The sequence below is a fragment of the Cervus canadensis genome, chromosome 27 (assembly GCF_019320065.1).
Source record: "Cervus canadensis isolate Bull #8, Minnesota chromosome 27, ASM1932006v1, whole genome shotgun sequence".
In the NCBI taxonomy this organism is placed as follows: Eukaryota; Metazoa; Chordata; class Mammalia; order Artiodactyla; family Cervidae; genus Cervus; species Cervus canadensis.
Genome location: NC_057412.1, coordinates 35,615,091 through 35,624,131, shown reverse-complemented (window position 1 = coordinate 35,624,131; position 9,041 = coordinate 35,615,091).

Genomic DNA, 9,041 nt, shown 5'->3' with positions numbered 1-9,041 from the left:
ATAAAAGTATGCATAGAAATCCTTTAGAATGCATGTTAATTTTTGCCATTGTATGAGACCTGCAGCTGGTTTTCATAAGGTCTGCAATGAGAATGGTTTGGGAATAATTTTGCTGCCAATAGTGGAACTAAAATGAGATTCATCTTTTGCTGTTCAACTATCCAGGCATTTAATCCCAGTATAGTTATGTTAAAGTACACAAAGGGATGACCAGGACAGGGGGGAAAGAAAACGTAATATCCACTGACTCTATGAAATGCCAGTATCACAAGGTATAGTATGAGACCTTCAGAAGCAAATGACGAATGTGTACATTTGTCAAGTTCTTATGGGTATGGTCAAGGTCTCTCTGGTCATTTCTTTAAGAGACAATTTTCTTTTCAGAATGAGAAGTTGAAGAATCATCTTCTTCTTTGGGGAATTTGAAGGAAAGGGTATTTTTTAAGGTTAGTTATAGCAAAGCTTGCTCTGTACCCAAGAGGATGACTTACACACATTTTCATAGTCTCATCTAGCCCTATAACATAATAATGTGACAATATATGTAGTTACATGCATGTAATGTGACAAGATCAGACAATTTTGCTATAGATAAAAAGGCACAGATTAACAGGCAATAGAACCTCATAAATTCTCAGGGACAATTGTTAAAGTCATAAAAGTATAATGGAGAAATAATAAGATAATTCTGTCAATAAATTATACTCCTCAACAAGGGAACACAGATAACCATTCAGATAGGTCAAGACAAAGGATTATTCTTTTTAACTAAAATATGTTGTTCTCTGAATTAATAGAATTATTATCTCCCATTCCACTGTATTGTTGCTAAAACTGGAATAGATTTATTTTCATGACATTTGATGTTAGGATGAAAGAAACAGAAGACAAAAGAAAAATTAAGTATTTAAAAATTAAGTTTATCCCTGACCAAAATTTTTGTGATGATGGCATAAAATCCAAGACCATTTTCACCACCACTGCCTTCATCTGTGTCAAAGTCCCCTCAACTATAACTTCCTTTTTCTTTTTTAATTGAAAATGAATACTGACATTATAGAATCACTACTAATATTGGGACAGATGACTGAAATGAAAAATTCATGTTTTTGAGGGTGCAAAAAGAATGCTCTTGGAGGTCTGAAATAAATGATTTGCTGAGACTGTGTGTACATGGGCACAATAGTCTTTTCAGCAGCAGACAGAAAAGCATGCCAGGCTCATAAATCTGAAGAAACAAAAGGGGAAAAACACCTCAGAAAAAACAATCCCACCAAATCAAACAATGAACAATCTCTCCCTTACTTGGAACAGAAATGTAATATGGATGACAATAATATTATATGCAAAATGTGCATAAAAACCTGCTTCTAGCTTAGGGAATTGCATTCCACTACAGATATTCTTTTGTCCATTCATTTTACTGTTGTAAAAATTGAAGTGATTCGAGACTTAACACTTTCAAAGTCTCCAAATAGCCAAGACTGAATTGTGTCAGTATTAAAAGCACAGATATTCTACATGAATAAAAATACCAACATAGGAAACAGTGTTTCAGTGCCCTCCAGCCAAAGATAACCAAGAATCGACCTATTGTTGAACAAGTTCCAATGAGACATATCACACACCATGCGGTACCATGAGGTGTCAGTAAGAGGGTTTCTGAGAGGGCTTACCGCAAGATTTGTGCTTATTAGATGATGACTTGGGGGGGGGGGGTCTTCGAAGAAGCAGCAGTTCATTATGGAGTGAATGATGTCAGGAAGCAGGGTTAATTCTATGATTAGAATTCTATGATTAGAATCCTTACTAAGAAGAAGGATAAAACTGAAAGAGGAGAGTGAAAAAGTTGGCTTAAAACTCAACATTCAAAAAACTAAGATCATGGCCTATAGTCCCATCACTTGATGGCAAATAGATGGGGAAACAGTGGAAACAGTGAGAGACTATTTTGGGGGGATGCAGCCATGAAATTAAAAGACTCTTGCTCCTTGGAAGAAAAGTTATGACCAATCTAGACAGCATATTAAGAAACAGAGACATTACTTCACCAACAAAGGTTTGTCTAGTCAAGCTATGGTTTTTCCAGTAGTCATGTATGGATGTGAGAGTTGGACTATAAAGAAGGCTAAGCGCTGAAGAATTGATGCTTTTGAACTGTGGTGTTGAAGAAGACTCTTGAGAGTCCCTTGGACTGCAAGGAGATCCAACCAGTCCATCCCAAAGGAGATCAGTCCTGAATATTCATTGAAAGGACTGATGCTGAAGCTGAAGCTCCAGTACTTTGGCCGCCTGATGCAAAGGGATGACTCATTGGAAAAGACCCTGATGCTGGGAAAGGTTGAAGGCAAAAGGAGAAGGCAGCAGAGGATGCGATGGTTGGATGGCATCACTGACTCAATGGACATGAATTTGAGCAAATTTCAGGAGATAGTGAAGATAGGAGATAGGGAAACCTGGCACGCTGCAGTCCATGAGGTTGCAAAGAGTCAAACACAAATTAGCAACTGAACAATAACCACAACAAAAGTGTTGGCTGGGTTCTCATGATACTTGGAAGTGAAGAGTACTGTGTGTAGGAGGGGATGGGAGGTGTTTAAATAAAATCACAAAGGGGTCTCTTTGTGTGTGTCATTTCATTAATATCTTAGAGTGGCCTTGGTTGGTGTTTTGGCATTCTGGATCATTTACAGGATTGAAACCATCTTGATCTAGCAGCCAGACTAGTTCCTTCCTGTAAAGGGAGCTTTCTCACTCTCAGCTGTAATATTTAATTAACCATAAGGTAACAGATAAAAGTAGTCTGAAAAGCACACACACATATTGAGTGAATCATTAAATGGACTTTAGAAATAACTTTAAAAACAGTAATTTATTTTATAGAGCCCTTGCATAATATATGCTTTAGGCCAGGAATTTTCTAAATATTATTTCATTCAGTCTCCATAAAATAGGTATTACTACTGTCTCAAATCTAAATACCAGGAAACTGAAGCACAGAGAGATTAAGCAGTTTGTCCAAAGATGCACAACTAGTAGGGAGTGAAGCTGAAATTTAAACCTGGGAAGTTGGCTTCAGAGTTTAAACTCATTACGGCCATGCCGTGCTACTAGTAAAAGCTAATTCTACTTTTCTAGACTGTACTTTTCACATTTTACATGGAGATTATGAGGAAAAAGTTGAACCTACCACCAACCAACTGAAAATTTGTTTTCCTTTACCTATAACCATTCCCACCTCCTGTTCATCATTGATGTAATAAACCTTAACACACTTGGGAGTGACTTGATTAGCAATGAGATAGCACAGGCTACTCTGGGTTAAACTGTTGTACCAGCTATTACTCAACCCACAAGACCAATGAATAGTGACAGGCCAAGCAGAGGACAGAATGGAAACTGAGCAAAGAGAGATCAGCCTGACTTAACCCATTAGAACAAAAGTCTACATTACTAATTATTTCTAGTTTTCAATTGTTCCTGGTTTTGTTTTAATTTAAGGTTTCTATACAGCTATTCAGCCTTCAGTTCAGTTCAGTCACTCAGTTGTGTCTGACTCTTTGTGACCCCATGGACTGCAGCACTCCAGGCCTCCCTGTCCATCACCAAATCCAAGAATTTACTCAAACTCATGTTCATTGAGTCGGTGATGCCATCCAACCATCTCATCCTCTGTTGTCCCCTTCTCCTTTTGCCTTCAATCTTTCCCAGCATCAGGGCCTTTTCAAATGAGTCAGTTCTTTGCATCAGGTGGCCAAATTATTGGTGTTTTAGCATCAGTCCTTCAAATGAATATTCAGGAATGATTTCCTTTAGGATGGACTGGTTGGATCTACTTGCAGTCCAAGGGACTCTCAGGAGTCTGCTCCAACACCACAGTTCAAAAGCGTCAATTCTTTGGTGCTCAGTTTTCTTTATAGTCCAACTCTCACATCCATACATGACTATTGGAAAAACCATAGCCTTGACTAGACGGATCTCTGTTGACAAAGTAATGTCCCTGCTTTTTAATATGCTGTCTAGGTTGGCCATAATTTTCCTTCCAAGGAGTGTCTTTTAATTTCATGGCTGCAGTCACCATCTGCAGTGATTTTGGAGCCCCCCAAAATAAAGTCAGCCACTGTTTCCACTGTTTCCCCATCTATTTGCCATAGAGTGATGGGACTGGATGCCATATCTTTGTTTTCTGAATGTTCAGCTTTAAGCCAACTTTTTCACTCTCCTCTCTCACTTTCATCAAGAGGCTCTTTAGTTCTTCTTCACTTTCTACCATAAGGGTGGTATCATCTGCATATCTGAGGTTATTGATATTTCTCCCAGCAATCTTGATTCCAGCTTGTGCTTCATCCAGTCCAGCATCTCTCAATGACGTATTCCGCATATAAGTTAAATAAGCAGGGTGACAATATACAGCCTTGATGTACCCCTTTTCCTATTTGGAACCAGTCTGTTGTTCCATGTCCAGTTCTAACTGTTGCTTCCTGACCTGTATACAGGTTTCTGAAGAGGCAGGTCAGGTGGTCTGGTATTCCCATTTCTTCCAGAATTTTCCACAGTTTATTGTGATCCACACAGCCAAAGGCTTTGGCAAAATCAATAAAGCAGAAATAGATGTTTTTCTGGAACTCTCTTGCTTTTCCTATGATTCAGCAGATATTGACAATTTGATCTCTGGTTCCTATGCCTTTTCTAAAACCAGATCGAACATCTGAAACTTCACAGTTCATGTATTGTTGAAGCCCGGCTTGGAGAATTTTGAGCATTACTTTGCTAGCGTGTGAGATGAGTGCAATTGTGCAGTAGTTTGAGCATTCTTTGGCATTGCCTTTCTTTGGGATTGAAATGAAAACTGACATTTTCCAGTCCTGTGGCCACTGCTGAGTTTTCCAAATTTGCTGGCGTATGGACTGCAGCACTTTAAAACCATTATCTTTCAGGATTTGAAATAGCTCAACTGGAATTCTATCACCTCCACTAGCTTTGCTCAGTCATGCTTCCTAAGGCCCATTTGACTTCACATTCCAGGATGTCTCACTGTAGGTGAGTGATCACACCATCGTGATTATCTGGGTCGTGAAGATCTTTTTTGTACAGTTCTTCTGTGTATTCTTGTCACCTCTTCTTAATATCTTCTGTTTCTGTTAGGTCCATATACCATTTCTGTTCTTTATCGAACCCATCTTTGCATGAAATGTTCCCTTGGTATCTCTAATTATCTTGAAGAGATCTCTAGTCTTTCCCATTCTGTTGTTTTCCTCTATTTCTTTGCATTGTTCTCTGAGGAAGGCTTTCTTATCTCTCCTTGCTATTCTTTGGAACTCTGCATTCAAATGTGTATATCTTTCCTTTTCTCCTTGGCTTTTCACTTCTCTTCTTTCCACAGCTATTTGTAAGGCCTCCTCAGCCATCCATTTTGATGTTTTGCTTTTTTTTTCCTTGGGGATGGTTTTGATCTCTGTCTCCTATACAATGTCATGAACCTCCGTCTATAGTTCATCAGACACTCTGTCTATCATATCTAGTCCCTTAATCTATTTCTCACTTCCACTGTATAATTGTAAGGGATTTGATTTAGGTCAACCTGAATGGTCTAGTGGTTTTCCCCACTTTCTTCAATTTAAGTCTGGATTTGGCAATAAGGAGTTCATGATCTGAACCACAGTCAGCTCCAGTCTTGTTTTTGCTGACTGTATAGAGCTTCTCCATCTTTTGCTGCAAAGAATATAATGAATCTGATTTCAGTGTTGACCATCTGGTGATATCCATGTATAAAGTCTTCTCTTGTGTTGTTGGAAGAGGGTGTTTGAAATTACCAGTGCATTCTATTGGCAAAACTCTTAGCCTTTACCCTGCTTCATTCTGTACTCCAAGGCCAAATTTGCCTGTTACTCTGGGTGTTTCTTGACACCCTACTGTTGCATTACTATAGTCCCCTATACGGAGAACGCAATAGCAACCCACTCCAACACTCTTGCCCTGAAAATCCCATGGACGGAGGGGCCTGATGGGCTGCAGTCCATGGGGTCGCTAAGAGTCAAACACGACTGAGTGACCTCACTTTCACTTTTCACTTTCATGCACTGGAGATGGAAATGGCAATCCACTCCAGTGTTCTTGCCTGGAGAATCCCAGGGATGGTGGAGCCTGGTAAGCTGCCGTCGATGGGGTCGCACAGAGTTGGGCATGACTGAAGTGACTTAGCAGCAGCAGCAGCAGTCCCCTATAATGAAAACGACATGTTTTTTGGGTATTAATTCTAAAAGGTGCTGTAGATCTTCATAGAACTGTTCAACTTCAGCTTCTTCAGCATTGCTGGTCAGAGCATAGACTTGGATTACCGTGATATTGAATGATTTGCCTTGGAAATGAACAGAGATCATTCTGTCGTTTTTGAGACTGCATCCAAGTACTGCATTTCGGACTCTTTTGTTGACTATGATGGCTACTCCATTTCTTCTAAGGGATTCTTGCCCACAGTAGTAGATATAATGGTCATCTGAGTCAAATTATCCCATTCCAGTCCATTTTAGTTTGCTAATTCCTAAAATGTCGACATTCACTCATGCCATCTCCTGTTTGATCACTTCCAATTTGCCTTGATTCATGGACCAGGTTCCTATGCAATATTGCTCTTTACAGCATCAGACCTTGCTTCCATCACCAATCACATCCACAACTGGGTGTTGTTTTTGCTTTGGCTCTGTCTCTTCATTCTTTCTGGAATTATTTCTCCACTGATCTCCAGTAGCATATTGGGCACCTACCAACCTGGGGAATTCATCTTTCAGTGTCCTATCCTTTTGTCTTTTCACACTGTTCATGGGGTTCTCAAGGCAGGGATACTGAAGTGGTTTGCCATTCCCTTCTCCAGTGGACCACATTTTGTCAGAATTCTCCACCATGACCTGTCTGTCTTGGGTGGCCCTACACGGCATGGCGCATAGTTTCATTAAGTTAGACAAGTTTGTGGTCCATGTGATTAGACTGGTTAGTTTTCTGTGATTTTGGTTTTCAATCTGGCTGCCCTCTGATGGAGAAGGGTAAGAGGCATATGAAAGCTTCCTGATGGGATAGACTGACTGAGGGGGATACTGGGTCTTGTTCTGATGGGTGGGGCCACGCTCAGTAAATCTTTAATAAAATTTTCTGTAGATGGGTAGAACTGTGTTCTCTCCCTGCTATTTATCTGAGGCCAAATTATGGTGGAGGTAATGAAAATAATGGTGACCTCCCTCAAAAGATCCCATGCATGTACTGCTACAGTCTGTGCCCCCAACCCTGCAGCAGGCCACCGCCAACCCACGCCTTCACTGGAGACTCCCAGACACCCACAGCAAGTCTCCTGTAGGGTCACTGTTCTTTTCTCCTGGGTCCTGTTTCACAAGGTTCTGTTGCCCTCCAAGAGTCTATTTCCCAGTCCTATTCTGTCTTCCCCAATCACAATTAGAATGTCATCTCATGATTATAAGACAGTCATCTAATTACTATTAGATAGTCATCATCATTCTGTGCTTCCAAACCTCTTTGTGGCTGTCAGTGATATTTATTTATCTGGTTTGAAATAAAAATAATACTAAGGCCTGGGTCATGAGCCTGTGTTCCTACTACAACCACTGCTTCTATAGAGCCCATCTATCCACTTTGTCCTGTATATGCCAATATTCTTACTTATTTATTAGCAATTGCAATAATACACAGATGACATCACTCTTATGGCAGAAAGCAAAGAAGAACTAAAGAGCCTCTTGATGAAAGTGAAAGAGGAGAGTGAAACCATTAGCTTAAAACTCAACATTCAGAAAACTAAGATCATGGCATCCAATCCCATTACTTGATGGCAAATAGATGGGGAAACAATGGAAACAGTGAGAGACTTTATTTTTGGGGGCTCCAAAATCACTACAGATGGTGACTTCACCCATGGAATTAAAAGATGCTTGCTCCTTGGAAGAAAAGTTATGACCAACCTAGGCAGCATATTAAAAAGCAGAGACATTACTTTGCCAAGAAAGGTCCATCTAGTCAAAGCTATGGTTTTTCCAGTAGTCATGTATGGATGTGAGAGTTGGACTATAAAGAAAGCTGAGCACTGAAGAATTTATGCTTTTGAACTGTGATTTTGGAGGAGACTCTTGAGAGTCCCTTGGACTGCAAGTAGGTCCAACCAGTCCATCCTAAAGGAAATCAGTGCTGAATTTTCATTGGAAGGACTGATGTTGAAGCTGAAACTCCAATACTTTGCCACCTGATGCGAATAACTGACTCATTTGAAAAGACCCTGATGCTGGGAAAGTTTAAAGGCGAGAGGAGAAGGGGACGACAGAGGATGAGATGGTGGGATGGCATCACCGACTCGTTGGACATGAGTTTGAGTAGGCTCCGGGAGTTGGTGATGGACAGGGAAGCCTGGTGTGCTGCAGTCCACGGGGTCACAGAGAATTGGACATGATTGTGCGACTGAACTGAACTGAACTGAATGATCTACAAAGCTTGTCCATAATGGTAATCCAATATAGATTCCCTTAAATAAAATTTCAGATTACTCATTTAGTGAGACCCATGCATTCTGGAAATGCATTCATTTTACAGGAACACTTAAGGTGCTTCAGGTTGTGAAACAACACTTACAAATTGCACCAGCTGTTGACTTTGCATCCCCATAAGTTCTAATCATTGAGGTCTTTCATTGTCAAGCTCAATTCACCACAGTTCCTGTGACCATGGAATAAGGCATATTAATATACTTCTCAGCTTTCTTCTGAAAGTCACCTGTAGCCTAAAGCTTCTTAACTGATGACTTTAGAATAAGCACTAAACATCCAAGTACACAATAATTTGGAACTTCCTCCTATTTCTTCATGTAGCCCCATTCTTATCACTTAGCTCCTAGAACTGTATTCCACTAAATATTTTATTTATTTTCTCAAGTGTATCATTTATTGAAGACTACACCTAATATCAATCATAACAGCTCACTACCATGTCTGACAGTTTTCCAGACACTAGACATAAAAAAGGGACAAAGTAGCAAAAGTCCCAAC